Source organism: Pan troglodytes, chromosome 2 (genome assembly GCF_028858775.2).
Source record: "Pan troglodytes isolate AG18354 chromosome 2, NHGRI_mPanTro3-v2.0_pri, whole genome shotgun sequence".
NCBI lineage: Eukaryota > Metazoa > Chordata > Mammalia > Primates > Hominidae > Pan > Pan troglodytes.
In genome coordinates, this window is record NC_086015.1 from 145,440,169 (window position 1) to 145,465,850 (window position 25,682).

Below are 25,682 nucleotides of genomic sequence, written 5' to 3' on the forward strand. Positions count from 1 at the left end.
AAGTGGGCGAAGGACATGAACAGACACTTCTCAAAAGAAGACATTTATGCAGCCAAAAGACACATGAAAAAATGCTCACCATCACTGGCCATCAGAGAAATGCAAATCAAAACCACAATGAGATATCATCTCACACCAGTTAGAATGGCAGTCATTAAAAAGTCAGGAAACAACAGGTGCTGGAGAGGATGTGGAGAAATAGGAACACTTTTACACTGTTGGTGGGACTGTAAACTAGTTCAACCATTGTGGAAGTCAGTGTGGCGATTCCTCAGGGATCTAGAACTAGAAATACCATTTGACCCAGCCATCCCATTACTGGGTATATACCCAAATGACTATAAATCATGCTGCTATAAAGACACATGCACACGTATGTTTATTGCGGCATTATTCACAATAGCAAAGACTTGGAACCAACCCAAATGTCCAACAATGATAGACTGGATTAAGAAAATGTGGCACATATACACCATGGAATACTATGCAGCCATAAAAAATGATGAGTTCATGTCCTTTGTAGGGACATGGATGAAATTGGAAACCATCATTCTCAGTAAACTATCGCAAGAACAAAAAACCAAACACCGCATATTCTCACTCATAGGTGGGAATTGAACAGTGAGATCACATGGACACAGGAAGGGGAATATCACACTCTGGGGACTGTGGTGGGGAGGGGGGAGGGGGAGGGATAGCATTGGGAGATATACCTAATGCTAGATGACGAGTTAGTGGGTGCAGCGCACCAGCATGGCACATGTATACATATGTAACTAACCTGCACAATGTGCACATGTACCCTAAAACTTAAAGTATAAAAAAAAAAAAAAAGACAAAGCAAGAAGGTTTTGAAGAAAGTTAGTCTTTAAGAGAAACCATTATTTCTAACATGTATTATTATTATTATCCTCTAACAAGAAGGGAAACTTTGAAGAGGAACTTTTTACTTTCCACAACAACTCTTGAGTATTACAGTTGTAAACACTGGCTTCCGGGCCGGGTGCGATGGCTCACGCCTGTAATCCCAGCACTTTGGGAGGCCAAGGCAGGTGGATCACGAGGTCAGGAGTTTAAGACCAGCCTGGCAAACATAGGGAAACCCCGTCTCTACTAAAAATACAAAAATTGGCCGGGTGTGGTGGTGTGAGCCTGTAGTCCCAGCTACTTGGGAGGCTGAGGCAGCAGAATCGCTTGAACCCAAGAGGCGGAGGTTGCAGTGAGCCAAGATCGTGCCATTTCATTACAGCCTGGGTGACACAGTGACACAGCGAGACTCTGTCTCAAAACAAACAAATAACAACAACAACAACAAAAACACTGGCTTCCTTCGTTGGCACCACCTCTTTCAGCAGGCTAATTCCCTAAAGACTCAACCCAGGCCCATTCCTCACCACTGAACAGTCCTAGCCTTGAAGGCTGGCCTTGAACACCCTTCTTCGATGAAGTCCTAGCCTGCCTTGCTGTTAAGCCCATTCACTTCCTGAAGCAGTCGAACCAGAAGGAATGAGACCCAGAAACTTCAAATTCTCAGGACCAATGTCCATCAAGATCTGAAGATAAAAGAGGACTTTGAGTTAGACTGAAATCAAGGGGAGAATTGGAAATTGAAAAGTAGAATAACAACACCAGAAAACCTAGACTAAAGGAAATTACTTCATAAATCAAACGAATAAACACTGAGTTCCTCATGCTTCCTAGAAACCAAAGCATGAAAGGGAGTATGAATTTTCTATCAGAGAGAAAGAAGTCATGTGAGGTGAGTGACTGCTGTGCCAAATACTGCGTTTGTCCTTACACGTACAATCCTGTATGTTCTCTTACTTAATTCGCTCCAGAACTCAATAAGGGTCACTATGTTGTTACAGTAGGGAATAACCCCTCAAGGCTGCACAGACAGTACGTGATGAAAGCAGGATCTTTTCCCCTATACAGTAGTTCTTCAGAGGGGCTGAAACATCCAGTGTTTCCAGAGGTAAACAATGAGGACTTACCCTGCCACCCAGATATGTTTGTGCAAGCTTGACAGCATAGATGCCACTGTGTCCGAGGCTGGCTTTTTCCAGCCTTCCCAGAGAGAGCTGAGTAGCGACTTGCCTGCCTAAATCTTAAGCGGGTCTGGGGGAAGTGATGGTGTCCCCATGGCTAAGCTGCAGGGAGCCTTGGAAAGGGTTACCGTTTAATCCAGGGAAACCAGAGTCACAAAGCCACACCTGGCCAATTATCTGCCCATTTCCTTGCCCTTAAGAGGCATCCAGTGTCAGAAACATGAGCAGGCTTCTTCCTCCCTCTCTTAAATTCTCCCCTCCTGAAGTGTATTGAGTGACAGGAAATCTTTTCATTCATTTACTTACCGATCTGTACAGGTCGTGGGCAGGAAGGAGCCACTTGGGGCAGAGGTTTTGTGGACTCACTTTTTATGTTTATGAACAGCCAAGGCCTGGAAAGTTCTAAAGAGAGGCCACTGCCTAAGAAGAGCATCTGTCGTCTCATCTCAGTCGCTATGTTTTACTTATGGTCAGATGCCTTTTCCTTAACTAGGGACATTGTAACATCTCAAGTGAGTGAGTTCTGTGGATTAAGAGTTAAACCACATTAGAGTTTGGCTGAAAACATTTGTGAATACATGGATACAGATAAAACTTTATTTTTTGAGGAAAATGTTTGTATAAGGCAATTAAAATCCAAGGTAAAGAAAGATTATACAAGGCCAGGCACAGTGGCTCACCTGTAATCCCAGCACTTTGGGAGGCCAAGGCAGGCAGATCACCTGAGGTCAGGAGTTTGAGACCAGCCTGACCAACATGGAGAAACGTCGTCTCTACTAAAAATGCAAAATTAGCCGGGCACGGTGGCGCATGCCTATAATCCCAACTACTCGGGAGGCTGAGGCAGGAGAATCGCTTGAACCCGGGAGGTGGAAGTTGTGATGAGCCAAGATCACCACACCAAGATCACGTCATTGCACTCCATCCTGGGCAACAAGAGTGAAACTCCATCTCAAAAACGAAAAAAAAAGAAAGAAAAAAAAAAAGAAGGATTATACAGAAGAAAATGCAAAAAATAAGGGAAGTTACTAGATTGAAGATATATTTGAACATCTTTTTTTTTTTTTTTTTCTTTTTGAGACAGGGTCTTGCTCTGTTACCCAGACTGGAATGCAGTAGTACAGTCATAGTTCACTGCAACCTCAACCTCCTGAGCTTAAGTAATTCTCCCACCTCAGCCCCCCAAATAGCTGGTCTACACATTTGCACTACTGTGCCCAGCTAATATTTTTCTTTTTTTGTAGAGACAGTGTCTCCGTATATTGCTCAGGCTCAAGGTGTGTATGTATGTATGTATGTATATATATATATATATATATATATATTTTTTTTTTTTTTTTTTGAGACAGAGTCTCACTCTGTCACCCAGGCTGGCATGCAGTGCAGTGGCACGATCTTGGCTCACTGCAACCTCTGCCTCCTGGGTTCAAGTTATTCTCCTGCCTCAGCCACTTGAGTAGCTGGGACCAGCGGTGCATGCCACCATGCCCAGCTAATTTTTTGTACTTTTTTTTTAGTAGAGACGGGCTTTCACCGTGTTAGCAAGGATGGTCTCGATCTCCTGACCTCAAATGATCCACCCACCTCAGCCTCCCAAAGTGCTAGGATTACAGGCATGAGCCACTGTGCCCGGCCCAAGGTATATTTTTAATAGTAAAGAATACTATCTTAGCCTTTTGCCTAAGAAAACTCTTCCCCACACATTGCTTAATCTCTATCAACATAAAGTTTCTTCTCAAATGGGATTGTTTTCATTTTAAGGTCAGATTTATTGAAATGTACAGTTATGAGTTTTGACAAATGTATACAACCATGTAACCACCCCATCCCTACCAAGATAAATAATATTTCCATCACTCCAAGAAGCCCTCTATGCACATAGGACTCAACTCTTTATAGTAAGCATAAGGTGATGTCATCTGCATATATAAAACTCAGAATTCTGGAGTTGAAAAGATTGATCTGGGCTAGGCACAGTGGCTTATGCCTGTACTCCCAGCACTTTGGGAGGCTGAGGCAGGTGGATTACCTGAGGTCAGGAGTTTGAGACCAGTGTGGCCAACGTGGTAAAACCCCATCTCTACTAAAAATACAAAAATTAGCAGGGCATGGTGGCAAACGCCTGTAATCCCATCTACTCAGGAGGCTGAGACATGAGAATCACTTAAACCCGGGAGGCAGAGGTTGCAGTGAGCCAAGATCGTGCTACTGTGCTCCATCCTGAGTGACAGAGCAAGACCCTGTCTCAAAAAAAAAAAAGAAAAAGAAATAAAAGATTGATCCATAATTTTAATACAGCACATCTGAAAAAGTTGCAGTTTCCAGGCTGACTTCAAATGAGCTCTTAGTTCTGATAACATTCAGGCAGGATGTGTGGACCTAGGGACTTTGACCCTAATGATACTTTTATGTAAAGCTAAGCATAATAAAGTACTTGATATGGTTGTTAGCAACCCAGATATTTATTCTTTTTTTTTTCTTGTTGAGACAAGGTCTCACTCTGTCACCCAGGATGGAGTGCAGTGTCACAATCTCAGCTCACTGCAACCTCTGCTTCCTGGGCTCAGGTGATCCCCCTACCTCAGCCTCCAGAGCAGCTGGGTCTACAGGCATGTGCCACCATGCCCAGCTAATTTTTGTATTTTTTTTTTTTTTGTAGAGTGGGGTTATGCCATGCTGCCCAGGCTGGTCTCAAACTCCTGGACTCAAGCCATCTGCCCTCCTTGAACTCCCAAAGTGCTGGGATTACAGGTGCGAGCCACCATACCCAGCCACATTTATTTATTTATTATTTATTTTAGATACAGGGTCTTGCTCTGTTGCCTAAGCTGGAGTGCAGTGGCAACATCCACGATCGTAGCTCACTGCAACCTCCAAGTCGTGGGCTCAAGCAATCCTCCTGCCTCAGTCTCCCAAGTAGCTAGGACTATAGGTGCACACCGCCACACCTGAGTAACTTTTAAAAATTATTTTTTGTAGAGACAAGTCTCGCTATGTTGCCCAGGCTGCTCTCAAACTCCTGGGCTCAAGCAGTCCTCCTGACTTGGCTTCCCAAAGTGCTAGGATTTCAGGCATAAGCCACCATGCCCAACCAGCAATGAGGACATTTAGTAGGTATGTTCAGATTTTATCCTGTCAAGGAAAAAAAGCCCTACTTTAAAAATATACTTAGTACAGACTATATTTCACAAATTGTAGCTCTAGCTTTCCATCATGCTTTATTACTATAAAGGAGAATAGAACTTAGAATGAATAAAACCTAATTGATTCAAATGCAAACGAAAGCAGAAATAAAGACTGTAAGCAGTATACACTGATTTTTAACTGAAAAAGGATCATACTCGGCTGGGCATGGTGGCTCATGCCTATAATCCCAACACTTTGGGAGGCTGAGGCAGGCGGATTACCTGAGGTCAGGAGTTTGAGACCAGCCTGACCAACATGGCAAAACCCCATCTCTACTAAAAATACAAAAATTAGCCAGGCGTGGCGGCATGAGCCTGTAATCCCCACTACTTGGGAGGCTGAGGTGGAAGAATTGCTTGAACCCAGGAGGCAGAGGTTGCAGTGAGCAGAGATCGCACTATTGCACTCCAGCCTGGGCATTAAGAGAAAACCTCATCTCAAAAAAAAAAAAAAAAAAAAAAAAAAAGAGAATTATACTCGATTCTCATTACTCACAGTAGTTATGTTCTGTAACATCACTGGCAACCCCGAATTAGCAAATATTGAACCATTTTTCCTAGAGGAAATACAGGGTTAGCTTCCTGCAGGCCCCTGGTCACATTTTCTTGAATCGATCAATACACAACCTTGTATTATATGTCCTGCTTAAAGACATCCTATTTAATACATAGTTGGTTAATTAACATTGAACCTAGTATCTCCCCTGAACAAAGCTTATCTAACACATATTCTCTCCTACAATGACATAGCCTTCTTATGCTTAGGAACACTGGTGAACATTTTAGTACTACACTTGGAACTATTTTAAACAGTGAAATCACCAACAAAAAGCATAAAATGTGAAAAATATGGCTCTAAACAGACACTGAAAAGGACACCAGTTTACAAACAGGAAGGCAAAGATCATCTTATTTGAGCTCAGCTGGGAACATGCATGTTGAGTGACTCAGATTTTTCACAACTCTATACATGTCCACAAATTACCCTGAGAACACTACAAGTATTTATTTTTTTAATGGGAAACGTTACACTGTACATTTGGGGGTTACAAATAAATGTTAGTGAGCAGACTAATTCGCAAACGGAGAATCAAAGAATAATGAGGATAAACTAACTGATAATTTCTTTCTTTCTTTTTAGATGGAGTCTTGCTCTGTCACCCAGGCTGGAGTGCAATGGCAAGATCTTGGCTCACTGCAACCTCTGCCTCCCAGGTTTAAGTGATTCTCCTGCCTCAGCCTCCCAAGTAGTTGGGATTACAGGTGCCAGCCACTATGCCTGGCTACTTTTTGTATTTTTTAGTAGAAATGGGGTTTTGCCATGTTGGCCAGGCTGGTCTTGAACTCCTGACCTCAGGTGATCTGCCTGCCTCAGCCTCCCAAAGTGCTGGGATTACAGGCGTGAGCCAACACGCCTGGCTATAATTTCATTTTTAACATTTGAGAGTTCTGTAATCATCATCTAAAACTCTCCCTCTTTTAGATATATTATCTTAATGTAGTATTAAGAAAAATCATGCTTGTTAAAATAAAGATAATAAGAAAAAACATTTTTGGTTGAAGGTAAAAAGACCTTATTCCAAGGCCGGGTATGGTGGCTCAAACCTATAATCCCAGCACTTTGGGAGGCCGAGGAGGGCGGATCACAAGCTCAGGAGTTCAAGACCAGCCTGATCAACATGGAGAAACCCAGTCTCTACTAAAAATACAAAATTAGCCAGACATGGTAGCACATGCCTGTAATCCCAGCTACTTGGGAGGCTGAGGCAGGAGAATCGCTTGAAGCCAGGAGGTGGAGGTTGCGCTGAGCTGAGATCATGTCATTGCACTCCAGCCTGGGCAACAAGAGCAAAACTCCATCTCAAAAAAAGAAGAAGAAGAAGAAAAAAAGATAAAGATCTTATTCCATTTATATGCACCTATTTCTTTATTATATATTCAAAAGTCAGGCATGATAAATAGGGAAGAACATTACCAGTGATCATGAGAGAATCTTCAACACAGATGGCCTGACATGATTTAGTATGATTAAAACTTAATAGGATATTAGGAACTATGACAAAGTAATTCACATGCTGGGTTTCAGATGATTGAATTACAAGTAATTATAAAATCAGTTTGTTTTTAATTGTGTGTTTTATTTTAGTGAAGGAGAAAAATATTTTTATGAGCTTCCTGTTCATCTAAATAACACTCTTGAGTGCTAGTGATCTTCTTATGGCTCAACTTCTTTTATCGATCCTGAGAAAAAAACAATAATCAGAGCGCTCAGAAACAGTCTAGTTTATAGCTCTGAAGTAGGCAGACAATAGCCTCCCCTGCCAAAGATGTCCAGGTCCTAATCCCCAGAACCTGTGAATGTGTTGCCTTACATGGAAGAAGGGATTTTGCAGATGTGATTAAATTAAGATCTTGAGATGGGAGGATTATCCTGGATTCTGTGGATGGGCTCAATGTAATCACAAGGGTCTTTATAAGGATAAGACGGAGGCAGAGCTTCAGAGAAGCAGCTGTGATGACAGAATCAGGGGTTGGAGTGATGAAATTGTTGGAAGGGGGCCATGAACTAAGGAATGCAGGAGACAGCAAGGAATGAAGTCTACCCTAGAGTCTCCAGAAGAAACATACACCTGCCAGCACGTTGATTTTACCCTGTAAGACCCATTTCAGACTTCTGGGCTCTAGAAATGTGAGATGGTAAATGTGTGTTGCTTTAAGAGATGAAGTTTGTAATAATTTGTTTTTTGTTTGTTTGTTTGTTTGTTTGTTTGTTTTTTGAGACAGATCTCACTCTGTTGCCCAGGCTGGAGTGCAGTGGCATGATCTCGGCTCAGTGCAGCCTCTGCCTCCCAGATTCAAGCGATTCTCCTGCCTCAGCCTCCAGAGTAGCTGGGACTACAGGTGCATGCCACCACACCCAGATAATTTTTTGTATTTTTAGTAGAGAGAGGGTTTCACCATGTTGGCCAGGCTGGTCTTGAACTCCTGAGCTCAGGGGATCCGCCTGCGTTGCCCTCCCAAAGTGCTGGAATTATAGGCGTGAGCCACCATGCCCAGCCAAGTTTCTAATAATTTGTAAATGCAACTCTAAAATCCTTAGGCAGAAGAGACTGTCTTCTGGCATGACAGCATGAGAAAGCCCATGGACCCACTCCCTAGTAAAACCAGTGAAATTATAAAAACAAAATACACAATTTAAAGACTCTGAAAATTGTCCTAAGGTCAAACAGCAAATGAAGAAACATCTACACAAGAAAGTCTATGAAAATTCAGTTAAAAAGAGTGACAGTCTGAGATACTTGAACGGAGACAGTTTCCTTGGTCCCCTCCTCCTCACTAAGCCAGACAGGAACTCCAGTACAGACAGAAGTCAAGAACACAGGGTTCCCGCCAGGTGCAGTGGCTCATGCCTGTAATTCCACCACTTTGGGAGGCCGAGGTGGGTGGATCATGAGGTCAAGAGATCGAGACCATCCTGGCCAATATGGTGAAACCCCATCTCTACTAAAAATACAAAAAATTAGCCAGGCGTGGTGGTGGGCACCTGTAGTCCCAGCTACTCAGGAGGCTGAGGCAGGAGACTCACTAGAACCCGGGAGGTGGATTTTGCAGTGAGCCAAGATTGTGCCACTTGCACTCCAACCTGGCGACAGAGCGAGACTCTGTCTCAAAAAGAAAAAAGATCACAGGGTTCCCTTTCTCCTCAACTGCCGACGCCACTTAGAGGGATTTGTTCTGGGGAGGAGCACAATGTCAGCATTTTTCATCCTGTCTCCAGTTACCTGTTGTTGAAGCTCAGTTCCAGATAAGTGCAGTTCATCCCTGGAGTGGAGGCTGTACCTTAGGCGTGATGCTACTGAGCCTACTGGGGCCCTGGTCATCCTTGCCCTGGCTCACAGGTGGTCATGGGTTGGGCAACTAGAACAAAGGCTCTCCATCAAGGAAAGCAAGTATCCTGTGCCAGGCATACTTATTAAAAGCAAAACACGGGCAGGGCACGTGCTCAGCCTGTAATCCCAGCACTTTGGGAGGCCGAGGCAGGCAGATCATGAGGTCAGGAGATCGAGACCATCCTGGCCGACATGGTGAAACCCCATCTCTACTAAAATTACAAAAATCAGCTGGGCGTGGTGGCGCACGCCTGTAGTCCCAGCTACACAGGAGGTTGAGGCAGGAGAATTGCTTGAACCTGGGAGGCAGAGGTTGCAGTGAGCCAAGATCACGCCACTGCACTCCAGCCTGGGCGACAGAAGGAGACTCCGTCTCAAAGAAAAAAAAAAGCAAAACGCTTTGCCCACAGCCCCTAACCTCCTCATATGACTTACAGGATTTTCTCTTTGCTCTTGAGAGGTTAATAAGAAACAGGATGGGGTCTTGAAATTCGAAGGCATGCCAGGACAACCCTCCTTCAGGGACCCCAGCCGGCTGCATGTTTAAACATTATGGCGCATCCATGTGCATTTTTAAACTGACGTGAAGATTATACCAAAGATAATTTAGAGCTCCAATGGCCATTTTTTAGGATCGTTCCAACTCCCAATCTTGTTTTCCTTAGAATTAAACTAGAAGACCATGGCTAGAGGGTCAAACAGTTCAAAGGGGATGCACATTTTTTTTTTTTTTTTTTTTTTTCTGAGACGGAGTCTCGCTCTGTGGCCCAGGCTGGAGTGCAGTGGCGAGATCTCCGCTCACTGCAAGCTCCGCCTCCCGGGTTCACGCCATTCTCCTGCCTCAGCCTCCCGAGTAGCTGGGACTACAGGCGCCTGCCACCACGCCCGGCTATTTTTTTTGTATTTTTAGTAGAGACGGGGTTTCACCGTGTTAGCCAGGATGGTCTCGATCTCCTGACCTCGTGATCCACCCGCCTCGGCCTCCCAAAGTGCTAGGATTACAGTCGTGAGCCACCGCGCCCGGCCAGAGGATGCACATTTTAATTGGCATCTCAAGATTAGAAAATGCATTCGGGACTCAAAAGTTGCCTTCCTGCAAAATACTGGCTCAAAGCTAGCTGAGACTCCTTCCTCTCTAGAGCCTTCTGCTTCCTTTCCTACCACTCCTCCTCTTCTTTATCCTTCTCTGGATGAACTCCCTGAATTGACTAGTACATCCCTTTTTTCCTACGCTCTTCTTCTCTCCACAGCCACCAACTTAGCTTTTAATGTTTGAAACTTCTAGGGAAGTTCCAGTCAGGGGAAGTGAAGTCGTTAAAATATGCTATTCTGGTATATTGATTTTTAAAATTATAAACACTTAAAGAAGAGCAGGAGCAAAAAGGATCACTTTGATCTTCACACTGTTTCTTAGCACAGAAAATGAAATTCCCATATGAAAGACTTTCTCCCTATACTAGAAGGAAAGGCAACAACCTTATTTTCAAGAATGAGAAGCTGAGACTGAGAGAATACTGCACAGACCTTGTTGAAATAACTCTTATTTTTAACTCTCCCCACATAATTTAGTAATATTTTCACAGTTTACTATTCTTTCTCCAATCCATTATATTGGTAACTGACTCTAACTTCTTCCTTGGGGTATTCATTTCCTTCTAAGGGCCCCATTTATAAGTTTACATAAAACTTGTATCATGTTTTTCTCCTGCTAATCTATCTTATATTGATTTAATTTTTGGAACCAGCCCAGAACCTAAAAGGATGAAAATGTAATTGTCTTTCCCTATACTTTCTGGTGACGAGAAAGAGACCCTAAAGCCTGGGACATCCTGCTTGTAATGAAGCCTACAGAAGGGATCCTGGGAGACCTGAAGTTCTTACCAAAGTCAGCTCCTCCATATCTCTGTCTGTAGTGCTTGTCTGAGAGAAGAAGATAAACATTTTTGTTTGTCCCTTCTTTTCTAGATTTGGATTACCAGGATAAAAACATCAATATGAATTGATTATTTAAATTGTGACTTTTGCGAATTTGGTTCTGGGTGCTCATTGATTATTAATCCAAAGCCTCCCAAAAATAGACCTTGTTTTTCCCCTCTCCCTCTTTTGTGTAATTTGTTGAAAGGAGAAAAATTATAATACATTTTCCTTTCATTTTCTTTTATGTCTTGAGAGCTTGGCTTTGAGACCAGTGAGAATAGGATATTCCCTCTGGTCTCCACCAGCCAGGGTCGGGGGTACAGGTTGCTGGGCTTGGGTCAGGTTGTTAGCCAGCTGGCTAAGAGAACAAAACACAAAATGCCTCTTTGTCTAACTGAGCCAGCTCTCAGGGGAATTTGTCTTAATTGTCTCAAGCTGTGTTGCCTTGTGAACAATGAGGGTCTTTGCTTTGTTAGGCTATCTTGGGGAGAAAATTTGGATCTTCAGGGAGACTGCAACTTTTTTTTTTTTTTTGAAACAGAGTCTCGCTCTGTCACCCAGGCTGGAGTGCGATGGCGCAATCTCTGCTCACTACAATCTCCGCTTCCTGGGTTCATGCAATTCTCCTGCCTCAGCCTCCCAGGTAGCTGGAATTATAGACGCATGCCACCACACCTGGCTGATTTTTGTATTTTTAGTAGAGATGTTTAGTAGAGATGGGATTTCACCATGTTGACCAGGCTGGTCTCGAACTCCTGACCTCAGGTGATCCACCCATCTCGGCCTCCCAAAGTGCTGGGATTACAGGCATGAGCCACCGTGCCCAGCCAAGACCGCATCTTTTGCACCCTCTTTAGGGGCACTTCTCACATCCATGGTTAAGCCACAAAAAGCTTATTGGTTTAAGTGGCAATTGGACTAGGTGTATCTTTGGAGATATGGATTTTTGTATCCAAAAGTATATTTCTAAAAGAGCTCTCATCCTAAACAACTGTCCTATTTGTACCTATGGCTTGAAGGAAGAAAATAAATGCTTTTGTAAATTAAGCATTCTCTCAGAAAAATAGGAAATAACCCAAATATTTTTCAAGTTTACATGACCTGGGATGAACGTTAGTAAATAAAAAGCTAGTTTAAGTCTGTTGGTTTAATTAAAACAGGCACGTGTTTAGAGTTGTTAACATTAACTATAATGCAGACACACAACTGCTTGTACCTGGGTTTACTAATCAAAAACTCCTGTGGTTTAGGATGGTGCTATGGTTTGGTAAGTCCCTGCCAAAATGTTGAAATTTGATCCCCAGTGTGCCACTTTGGGGATATAGGGCTTTGTAGGAGGCGTTTGTGTCATATGGACAGATCCCTCATAAGCAGATTAATGTTCTCCCTCAGGGGTGAGTGAGTTTTCACTCGCGTGGGAATAGATTACTTCCTAAAAGAGTAGATTGTTAAAAAGAGTGGATTCCTGAGTTTCTCTCTCTTGCTTCCTTTCTTGCTATGTGATTTCTTTGTACATGCAAGCTCCTCTTCTGCTTTCCACTATGAGTTAAAGAAACCTGAGGCCCTCATCAGTTGTAGATGCCCAATCTTGAACTTTCCAGCCACCAGAATCATGAGTCTAATAAACTTATTTTCTTTATAAACTACCCAGTCTCAGCTACCATAGCAAATTAAGTGAACTAAGACATGTCATAAAATTATAAATAAATTTAACCTATGAACAAATACACAATAAAAATAAATTGCTTGATGTGTGTCAAACATGACATTTTTTAAAAGGAGAGAATTAAAAAGATCCATAACTTTTCTTTTAGGTTCTTTGTTCTGTGATGATTTTTGATAATTGTTACTAAGAAGAAAAATAACAAGATAATGACTAGATTTGTTTAATGTCTCATGAAATTTTTATGAACAATTCAAACATAATTTATCCATTTCTTTATTTTTAAATGTGAAGAAATACAAAACATGAGAAGACCCAAAAGATACAAAAGATACAAAAAATGAATAAGGAAATTGAATCAGTAATAAGAGGACTTCCATCAAAGAAAAAGCTCAGGACTTGATCACTTCATTGCTGATTTCTACCAAACATTTAAAGAAGAACTAATACCAATTATTTTCACTTATTCCAGAAAATTGAATAGAAGATAATCCTTCCAAACTCATTTTATGAGGTCATCAATACCATGATTCAAAAACCAGACAAAATCCAAACTCCGCAATTAAAAAAAAAAAAAACTACAGGCCAATATCCCTGATGAACATAGATGCAAAAATGATCAACAAGATACCCGTCAATTGAATTTGATGGCACAAACAAGCCAAAACTACAAAGACCACAATAAGTACCTGACTCTTCAATGCCCAGACATTGATGAACACCCACAAGCATCTCCATTCAGGAAAACATGACCTCACCAAGCAAACTAAATAAGGCACCAGTGACCAATACCAGAGTGATAGAGCTATGTGATCTTTCAGACCCAGAATTCAAAATAGCTGTTTTGATGAAGCTCAACAAAATTCAAGGTAACACAGAGAAGGAATTCAGAATCCTATCAGATAAATTGTCAAAGAGATTGAAATAATTTTTTAAAAATGAAACAAATTCTGAAGTTGCAAAATTCAATTGACATAATGAAGAATGCATCAGGGTCTCTTAACAGTAGAATTGGTCAAGCAGAAGAAAGAATTAGTGAGCTGGAAGACAGGCTATTTGAAAATACACAGTCAGAGGAGACAAAAGAAAGAAGAATAAAAGAGAATGAAGCATGCCTACAAGATCTAGAAAATAGCTTCAAAAGGGCAAATCTAAGAGTTATTGGCCTTAAAGAGAAGATATATAGAGAGAGATCAGGGTAGAAAGTTTATTCAAAGGGATAACAGAGAATTTCCCTAACCTAGAGAAAGATACCAATATTCAAGCAAAAGAATGTTGTAGAACACCAAGCAGATTTTTTTTTTTTCAGACAGGGTCATACCCAGGCTGGAGTGCACTGGTACAATCATGGCTCACCACAGCCTCAGCCTTCCAGGCTCAAGCAATCCTCCCACCTCAGCTTCCCAGTAGCTAAGACCATAGGTGCATCCCACCATATTTGGCTAATTTTCTAAAAATTTTTGTAGAGACAGAGTCTCACTATGTTGCCCAGGCTGGTCTCAAACTCCTGGGCTTACGATATCCTCCTGCCTCAGCCTTTCAAAGTGCTAGGACTATAGATGTGAGCCATCACACCCAACCTACCAAGAAGATTAAACTCAAAGAAGACTACCTCAAGACATTTGATAATCAGACTCCCAAAGATCATGCTGCAGAATACACATTCTTCTCCTTACCACATGGATCATTCTCAAGGATAGACCATAGCTTAAGTCAAAAAACAAATCTTAAAAAATTCAAAAAATTGAAATAATATAAAATATCTTCTCTGACCACAATGGAATAAAACTAGAAAGCAATAATCACTTTGAAAACTATACAAACACATTGAAATTAAACCATATGTTCCTGAATGACCAGAGGGACAGTGAAGAAATTAAGAAGAAAATTTAAAACTGGCTTGAAACCAATGAAAATGGAAACACAACATACCAAAACCTATGGGATACAGCAAAAACATTACTAAGGGAAAGTTTATAGCAATAAGCACCTAAATTGTAAGAGTAGAAAAACTTCAAATAAACAACTTAATGATGCATCTTAAAAACCTAGGAAAGAAAAAGCAAACCAAAACCAAAATTAGTCAGAGAAATAATAAAGATCAGAGCAGAAATAAATTAAAATGGAATTTTAAAAAATCAACAAAACAAAAATTGGTTTTTTGAAAAGATAAACAAAAGTGACAAAACTTTAGCCAGACTAAACAAAGAGGGGCCTGGCATGGTTGCTCATGTAATTCTGGCACTTTGGGAGGCCAAGGAGGGTGGATCACTTGAGATCAGGAGTTTAAGAACAGTCTGATCAACATTGCGAAACCCCTGTTTCTACCAAAAATATAAAAATTAGCCACGTGTGGTGGCGCACACCTATAATTCCAGCTACTTGGGAGGCTGAGGCATGAGAATCGCTTGAACCTAGGAGTTGGAGGTTGCAGTGAGCAGAGATCACGCCACTACATTCCAGCCTGGGTGACTGAGTGAAACTCTGTCTCAAACAACAATAAAAACAAAGAAGAAAGATCCAAATAAATAAAATTAGAGATGAAAAAGGAGACATTACAACCAATACTACAAAAATTCAAAGGGTCATTAGATAATACCATGAGCAACTATATGCCAATAAATTGGAAAACCTAGAAGAAATTGATAAATTTCTACATCTACAACCTACCAAGATTGAACTGTGAAGAAATCCAAAACCTGAATGTACCAATAACAAGTAACAAGATCAAAATTATAATAAAGTCTCTCAGCAAAGACAAGCCCAGGACCTGATATCTTCACTGCTGAATTTTACCAAACATTAAAGAGGAAACAATAGGCTGGGTGCAGTGGCTCATGCCTATAATCCCGGCACTTTGGGAAGACAAGGTGGGTGGATCACTTTGAGCTCAGGAGTTTGAGAAGAGCCTGGACAACATGGCAAAACCCTGTCTCTACAAAAAAGTACAAAAATTAGCCAGGCATTGGTGGCTCACACCTGTAGTCCAGCTACTCAGGAGTCTGAGGCTAGAGAATTGCTTGATACTGGGAAGTGGAGACTGCAGTGAGCCAACATCGTACCACTGTACTCCAGCCTGGGCAACAGAGTGAGACCCTGTCTCAAAAAAAAAAAGAAGAAGAAATAATACCAATCCTACTCAAACTATTTTGAAAAATAATGAGGAGGAAATTTTCCAAACTCATCCTACAAGGCCAGTATTAACCTAATACAAAAACCTGACAAAGACACATTAGAAAAAAAGACAACTACGGTCCAATATCCCTGATAAGCATTGATGCAAACAGCCTCAACAAAATACTAGCAAACCTAATTCCACAACACATTAAAAGTCTTCATCATGACCAAATGGGATTTAGCCCTGGGATGCAAGAATGGTTCGACATGTGCAAATCAATCAGTGTGATATATCAACAGAATGAAGGACAAAAACAATATGGTCATTTCAACTGATGCTGGAAAAGTATTTGATAAAATTCAACATCCCCTCATGACAAAAACTCTTAAAAACCTGGGTATAGAAGAAACACAACTGAACACAATAAAAGCCATACATGACAGACCTACAGCTAGTACCATATTTAGCAGGTAAAAACTGAACACCTTTCTCTCAGATCTAGAATTGGACAAAGATGCCCACTTTCACCACTGTTATTCAACATAGTATTAGAAGTCCTAGCTAGAGCAATCAAACAAGAGAAAGAAATAAAGAGCATCCAAATTGGAAAGAAAGAAGTCAAATTATCCTTGTTTGCAGATGATATAATCTTTTATTTGGGAAAAAAAACTAGAGACTCCACCAAAAAACTATTAAAACTGATAAGTTCAGTAAAGTTGCAGGATACAAAATCAACATACAAAAATCAGTAGCATTTCTATATGCCAACAGCAAACAGTCTGAAAAAAAGAACCCAAGAAATTAATCCCATGCACAATAGCTACAAATAAAATTAAATAACTAGGAATTAACTTAAAGAAATGAAAGATCTCTACAATGGAAACTATAAAACATTGATGAAATAAATTGACAACACCCAAAAATGTAAAGATATTCCATGTTCATTGACTGGAAGAATATAATGTTGTTAAAATAGACATACTACCCAAAGCAATCTATAGATTTAATGCAATCCGTATAAAAATACCAATGACATATTTTGCAGAAATAGAAAAAACAGCCAGGCATAGTGGTACATCCCTGTAGTCCCAGCTACTAGGAGGAGGCTGAGGCAGGATGATCATTTAAGCCCAGGAGTTTGAGACTGCACTATGCTATAGTCACCCTGTGAATAGCCACTGAACTCTAGCCTGGGCAACATAGCAAAACACTGTCAAGAAAGAGAGGGAGCAGGCAGGGAGTGAGGGAAAGAAAGAGAGAAAGAGAGAGAGAGAGACAAAGAAAGACAGACAATGCTAAAATTCATATAGTATCACAAACGACTCCAAAGAGCCAAAGCATTCCAGAGCAAATGCAAAGCAAGGCTGAACACATTTTACTACCTGATTTCAAAATATACTACAAAGTCATATTAAGCAAAACAGCATGGTACTGGCATAAAAACAGACACACAGACCAATAGAATATAATGGAGAACCCAGAAATATTCACACACCTACAGCCAAGTGATTTTCAACAAAGGTGCCAAGAACACACACTGGGGTAAAGATAATCTCTTAATAAATGGTGCAGAAAAAACTGGATATTCACATGCAGGAGAATGAGACCAGATCCCTACCTGTCATCTCATACAAAAAAATCAATTCAAGATGGATTAAAGATCTAAGTGTAACACCCAAAACTGGCCAGACATGGTGATTCATGCCTTTAATCACAGCACTTCGAGAGGCCAAGGCTGGAGAATCACTTGAAACCAGAAATTTGAGACCAGCCTGAGCAACATACCAAGACCTTGTCTCTAGTTTGTTGTTGTTGTTTTTTTGTTTGTTTTGTTTTGTTTTGTTTTTTTGAGATGGAGTCTCGTTCTGTTGCCCAGCCTGGAGTGCAGTGGCACGATCTCAGCTCACTGCAACCTCCGCCTCCCAGGTTCAAGCAATTCTCCTGCCTCAGCCTCCCAGGTATCTGGGACTACAGGCATATGCCACCACACCTGGCTAATTTTTGTATTTTTAGTAGAGATGGGGTTTCAGCATGTTGGCCAGGCTGGTCTTGAACTCCTGATCTCAGGTGATCCTACCACCTCAGCCCCCCAAAGTGCTGGGATTAAAGGCCTGAGCCACTGTGCCTGACCCTTGTCTCTAGTTTTTAGAAAAGAAAATATTAGCCAGGTGTGGTGGTGCATCCTGTAGCCCAGGAAGTCAAGGTTGCAGTGAGCCACATTTGCATCACTGCACTCCAGCCTGGGTGACAGAGCAAGTCCTTCCCCCCCAAAAAAAAGAATAGAAAAAGAAAAAACAATCCATCCAACCCAAAGCTGTGAAAGTACAATAAGGAAACATAGGGGAAACACTTCATGATATTGGACTAGGCAAGGATTTTAAAAATAAGACTTCAAATTCACAGCCAACAAGACAACAAGTAAACAAATGGGATTACATTAAACTAAAAAGCTTTTGTGTAGCAAAGGGACGACCCTATAAAATAGGAGAAAATATTTGCAAACCATATATCTGACAAGGGTTAATATCTAGACTATATAAAGAACTTAACATAAAAACAAAAATCTGATTTTAAAATGGGCAAAGGATCTTAACATGTTTCTCAAAAGAAGATATACGAGTGGCTAACAGGTGTATGAAAAATGCTACATTTCATTAATCATCAGGGAAATGCAAATCAAAATTTCGAGGACATACTGCCTCACACAAATTAAAATGGTTATTATAGAACAGACAGAAGAGGGCCAGGTGCAGTGGCTCATGCCTGTAATCCCAGCACTTTGGGAGGCTGAGGCAGGTGGATCACCTGAGGTCAGGAGTTTGAGACCAGCCTGGCCAACATGGCAAAACCCCGTCTCTACTAAAAATACAAAAATTAGCCGGGCATGGTGGTATGTGCCTGTAATCCCAGCTACTGGAGGACTGAGGCAGGAGGATCACTTGAGCCCGGGAGGCGGAGGTTTCAGTGAACCGAGATCATGCCACTGCACTTCAGCCTGGGCAACAGAGCAAGACTCCGTCAAAAAAAAACAAAAAAATAAAAACAGAAGAAAAAAAGTATTGGGTGGAGTGTGGAGAAAGGGAACACATACATATTTTGGTAGGATTTTAAATTAGTACATCCACTGTGGAAAACAGTATGGAGTTTCTTCAAAAAATTAAAAATAAAACTACTATATGATCCAGCAATCCCATTACTACTAGGTAAATGTCCAAAGGAAATGAAATCAGTAGGTTGAAGACATATCTGCTCTCTCATGCTTATTGTAGTACTTTTTTTCTATTTTTATTTTTGAGACAGAGTCTTGCTCTGTCACCCAGGCTGGAGTGTAGTGGCACTATCTCTGCTCACCGCAACCTCCGCCTCCCGGGTTCAAGCAATTCTCCTGCCTCAGCCTCCTGAGTAGCTGGGATTGCAGGCGTGTGCTACCATGCTCGGCTAATTTTTTATTTTTAGTTGAGATGGGATTTCACCATGTTGGTCAGGCTGGTCTCGAACTACTGACCTCATGATCCACTCACCTTGGCCTCCCAAAGTGCTGGGATTACAGGCATGAGCCACCGCGCCCAGCTGTAGTACTTTTTACAATAGCCAAGATATAGAAACGACGTAACTCTCCAACAATAGACGAATGGATAAAGAAAATGAGGTATATATACACAACGAAATATTATTCGGCCATAAAAAAGGAGGACACTGGAGGATTATGGGGAGAAGACGGCAGATAGGAGACAGGGTTGATGTGCAGCTTCCACTTGGACGAACAGAACAGCATATGGAGACTCACACCACTGACTTTTGCTTAAGGAACCACCGCAGGAGCGCACCCAGAAAACCAAAAGAATTTACAGATCATTTGAGAGAAGAGACAGGCCACTGCAAATTATCTGAGGCAGGCGACAAACTATGAATTCCCAAAGTAATACAGGTTATGGGAGAAAGATTTAACCTTATCTAGAGCTAAAACAGATTTAGTGTGAAATATAGAAGTAGAAGCACCAGCAGGAAGAGCCATGTAGGCACTGCCATTCTCCAGCTTGAGCCCAGGGAAGCCAACCCTGACCATATCTCACAGGGCCTTTGGGGAAGGCAGCCAGTGGAATTTCAGAGGGGTCACAAGGTGAAAGAAGTTTCCAATTGAACTTTCTAATAATTTTGACTGGGTACAAACTGTTGAGCAGAATCTGGAGACGAATGGGAACTGCTGCAGAAAGGACAGCAGGAGTTGCAGCTGACAGTATGGCAGGCAGGGAGGGGCATGGCCTGAAAGCTGTGCTTGCTTTCTCAGCAGGGAAACTTATAGCCTGGAATTAGGTCTTAGTCCCATGTGTGGGCTACTTGGAGATAAACTCAGTGCTGTTATTAGGACATGATCAGAGCAAGACTGGCCTCAACAACTGCGTGGGAGCTGGATGAGGCCTATTGCTACCAGCTTTTCCACACTTCCCTGATGACAGAGGCAGCCATAATCCCCTTTGGAACATAATCCCATTAGCCTAAGAACCACTTCCCGTCCCCCATAAGGGCCATGGCAAGCTCCATCCAAGAAGAGTCCGAGCCCAGATCCGCCTAACCCTGCCCCAACCTAATGGTATTTCTCTACCTGCCTTGGTAGCAGATCACAAAAGACATAAACACTTGGGAGATTTATGACCCCATCTATCACTTGAGAAACCTGAATACGTGTCCTGGCCAACTTAGGGCAAGCTTATATCTCCCTTCTACTGTTGCAGCTGGTGCTCTCTTGAAAGCACCTCCTCCTGGCTGGAGGCTAACTAACTCAGGATATTACAGCAACTCATGACAGAATACCCCTGCTCCAAGGAAGGAGAAAACAACAACTAATTCCACTGCCTGCAACATCCTGGCTAACCAGAGGTCCTGAGTCTGTCCATGTGACAACTTCACTACCAGCATATCCAGCATTCCAGAAAACCAGGGTACTAAACATATCTACAACCAAAGAGTCTCACAGAGTCTGCTTTACTCCCCTGCCACCTCCACCAGGGCAAGTTCTGGTATCCACGGCTGGGAGAACTGAAGACAGATCGCATCACATTACTCTTTGCAGACATTGCCCAGCACCAGCCCAGAACCTGGTAGCCCTGCGGGGTGGCTAGACCCAGAAGAGCAATAACAATCACTGCAGTCAGGCTTGCAGGAAACCCCATCCCTAGGGGAAGGGGAAGTGTACCACATCAAGAGACCACCCCATGGGACAAAAGAATCTGAACAGCAGGCCTTGAGTTCTAGATTTTTCTGCTAAAATAGTCTACCCAAATGAGAAGGAATCAGAAAGTAAATTCTGGTAATATGACAAAACAAGGTTCTATAACACTCCCAAAAGGCCACACTAGCTCCCCAGCATTAGATTCAAACCAAGAAGAAATATCTAAATTGCCAGATAAAGAATTCAGAAAGTTGATTATTAAGCTACTTAAGGAGATACCAGACAAAGGTGAAAACCAACTTAAAGAAATTTTTAAAAAATACAGGATATGGATGAAAAATGCTCCAGAGAAATAGATACTATAAAAAAAAATCACAACTTCTGGAAATGAAAGACACAATTAGTGAAATACAAAACGCGATGGAAAGTTTCAACAACAGAATTGAACAAGTAGAAGAAAGAACTTCAGAGCTTGAAGAGAAGGCTTTTGAATTAACCCAATCAGACAAAGACAAGGAAAAAAGAATTTTTCAAAAATGAACAAAGCTTCCAAGAAATTTGGGATTATGTTAAACAGGCAAACCTAAGAATAATTGGTGTTGCCAAGGAAGAAAAGAAATCTAAAAGTTTGGAAAACATATTTGAGGAAATAATCCAGGAAAACTTTCCTGGCCTCACTAGAGACCTAGACATTCTACCCAATAATTGCAGAATATACATTCTTTCCATCAGCACATGGAACATTCTCCAAGATAGACCATATGATAGGCCACAAAACAAGTCTCAATAAATTTAAGAAATTTGAAACTATATCAAGTACCCTCTCAGACCGCAGTGGAATAAAATTGGAAATTAACTCCAAAAGGAACCCTCAAAACTATACAAGTACCTGGAAATTAAATAATCTGCTACTGAATGATCTTTGGGTCAACAGTGAAATCAAGATGGAAATGTAAAAATTCTTTGAACTGAATGATAATAGTGACACAACTTATCAAAACCTCCAGGACACAGCAAAAGTGGTGCTAAGAGGAAAGTTCATAGCATTAAATTTAACAAAAAGTCTGAAAGAGCACAAATAGATGATCCAAGGTCACACCTCAAGGAACTAGAGGAACAAGAACAAACCAAACCCAAACTGAGCAGAAGAAAAGAAATAACAAAGATTAGAGCAGAAATAAATGAAATTGAAAAAAAATACAAAAGATAAATAAACAAAAAGCTGGTTCTTTGAAAAGACAGACAAAATTGATAGACCATTAGTGAGATTAACCAAAAAAAGAAGAGAGAAAATCTAAATAAGCTCAATTGGAAACGAAACAGGAGATACTACAAGTGATACCACAGAAATACAAAAGATCATTCAAGGCTATTATGAACACATTTATACATAAAAACTAGAAAATCTAGAGGAGATGGATAAATTCCTGGAAATACACAACCCTCCTAGATTAAATCAGGAAGAAATAGAAACTGAACAGACCAATAACAAGTAGCAAGATTGAAATAGTAATTTTTAAAAAATTGCCAACAAAAAAAGTCCAGGACCAGATGGATTCACAGCTGAATTCTATCAGGCATTCAAAGAATAATTGGTTCAAAATTATTCCAAAAGATAGAGAAAGAGGGAATCTTCTCTAAATCATTCTACGAAGCCAGTGTTGAAACAGGAGACAGCCAAATGCTGCCCAGGTCATTGTGCACATGGGGCTTGCCTAAACACGCCCACAGTGAAAAATTTTGTCCCCTAACACATGCACAGTAAGAGAAATAAATCAATGTGGAGTGGCTCAGACTAAGGGCCCATCTGTGCACTGGGAGAATGGTGTGGAGCCATCAGGAATTTGCACCTTATGCAGGAGGGAAGAAGCCTGTCCTCTTCAGCTCATGTGTGGTGGTCCAGTATTCAATCTGTGAGGTGGGAGCCTGTTGGCAGGACCCCCTCTTTTTTGCTGAGAGCGTTCTTTTAATAAATTCCACTCTCCTCACCTTTCAATTTGTCCACATGCCTAATTTTTCCTAGGTATTAGACAAGAACCCAGATTTAAATAAACTAAGGAACAAAAAATTCTGCTTCGGTACCACCCTAATACCAAAACAAGGAAAGAACATAACAAGGAAAGAAAATTACAGACCAATATCTCTGATGAACATAGATGCAAAATTCCTCAACAGAATACTAGCTAACTGAATCAAACAGCATATCAAAAAGATAATACACCATGATCAAGTGGATTTCATACCACGGATGTAGGGATGGTTTAACATATGGAAGTCAATAAATGTGATACATCACATAAACAGAATTAAAAACAAAAATCATATAATCATCTCAACAGATGCAGAAAAAGCATTTGACAAAATCCAGCATCACTTTATGATTAAAACCTTCAGCAAAATCAGCACAGAAGAGACATACCTCAAGGCAATAAAAACCATCTATGACAAACCCACAGCCAACATTATACTGAACAGGGAAAACTCGAAAGCATTCCCCCTGAGAAGGGGAACAAGACAAGGATGCCCACTTTCACCACTTCTATTCAACATAGTACTGGAAGTGCTAGCCAGAGCAATCAGACAAGAGAAAGAAATTAAGGGCATCCAAATTGGTAAAGAGGAAGTCCAGCTGTCACTGTTCGCCAATGATATGATTATATACCTAGAAAACCCTAAAGACTCATCCAAAAATCTCCTAGATCGATAAATGAATTCAGTAAAGTTTCAGGGTACAAAATCAATGAACACAAATCAGTAGACTGCTATACACCAACAATGACGAAGCTGAAAATCAAATGAAGAACTCAACCCCTTTTACAACAGCTGCAAAAAAAAAAAAATACAATAAAATATTTAGGAATATACCTAACCAAGGAGATGAAAAAGCTCTACAAGGAAAACTACAAAACACTGCTCAAAGAAATTATCGATGACACAATAAAATGAAAATGCATCCCATGCTCATGGATGGGTAGAATTGATATTGTGAAAATGACCATACCAATGCCAAAAACAGTCTACAAATTCAATGCAATTCCCATCAAAATACCATCATCGGCTGGGTGCAGTGGCTCACGCCTGTAATCCCAGCACTTTGGGAGGCTGAGGCAGGGGGATCCCAAGGTCAAGAGTTCGAGACCAGCCTGACCAACATGGTGAAACCCCATCTGTACTAAAAATACAGAAATTAGCTGGGTGTGGTGGCGTGCGCCTGTAATCCCAGCTACTCAGGAGGCTGAGGCAGGAGAATCGCTTGAACCCAGGAGGCAGAGGTTGCAGTGAGCTGAGATTGCGCCACTGCACTCCAGCCTGGGCAACAGAGCAAGACTCTGTCTCAAAAAAAAAAAAAAGAAGCCAGCTCAAACCAACTAGAAGTAAGATGGCAATGAAAATGACCTCTGATTACCCTCACTGCTCATTATAGGCTAATTATAATGCATTCACATGCTAAAAGACATGCCCACCAGTGCCGTGATAGTTTACAAATGCCATGACAACACCTGGAAGTTACCCTATATGGTCTGTAAGGGGGAGAAACCCCTGGTTCTGGGAGCTCCTTGTCCCTTTTCCAGAAAACTCATGAAACAATCCTCCTCTTGTTTAGCATGTCATCAAGAAATAGCCATCAAATAGCCAGCTAGCAGCAACCCCCACAGCACCACTCTGCCTATGCTGTAGGCTTTATTTCATTTGTTTCCTTAATAAACTTGCTTTCACTTTATTCTCTCATCTCGTTCTTGAATTCTTTCCTCCATGAAGCCAAGAAAGCGTTGGCCTCCCAGGCTGAACACCAATTTTTCGGGTTCCACTTTGTCAAAAGGGTGCTCTCAAAAACAGAGGAGGTTGTGGTGAAAGGCAATTGGGAGGAGATTCAAGACACAGGCTAAACCATGGGCCAGCTTGTCTGCAGGAGAGAACCAGAGAAAGACACAGCTGGGAGGAGCACCCTGGTGTCAGAACAAATATCCAATACTGACACCCAGACCTATCTCTTTGAAGGAGCCTGAATTTTACTGGATTAGTTCTAGATTAATTTATGCCCTTGTAACCGCCCAAGGGGTTCACTTTCCCTGATGGGTAGGCAGAGCCAATTCATCAAGACAGGGGAATTGCAATAGAGAAAGAATAATTCACACAGAGCTGGCTGCGCGGGAGACCGGAGTTTTATTATTACTCAAATCAGTCTCTCCGAGAATTCAAGGAGCAGAGTTTGTAAAGATAACTTGATGGGTTGGGGGGCGGGGAAGCCAGCGAGCCAGGCATGCTGATTGGTCAGAGATGAAATAATAGAGAACCGAAGCTGTCTTCCTGCACTGAGTCAGTTCCCGGGTGGCGGGAGCCACAGGAGCAGATGAGCCAGTTTATTGATCTGGGTGGTGCCAGCTGATCTAGCAAGTGCAGGGTCTGCAAAATATCTCCAGCACTGATCTTAGGAGCAGTTAGGGAAGGTCAGAATCTTTTAGACTCCAGCTGCATGACTCCTAAACCATAATTTCTAATCTTGTGGCTTATGTTGGTCCTACAAAGGCAATCTAGTTCCCAGGCAAGAAGGAGGTCTGCTTTGCGAAGGGGCTGTTACTGTCTTTGTTTAAACTATAAACTAAGTTTCTCCCAAAGTTAGTTCAGCCTATGCCCAGGAATGAACAAGAGCAGCTTGGAGGTTAGAAGAAAGATGGAGTCAGTAAAGTTAG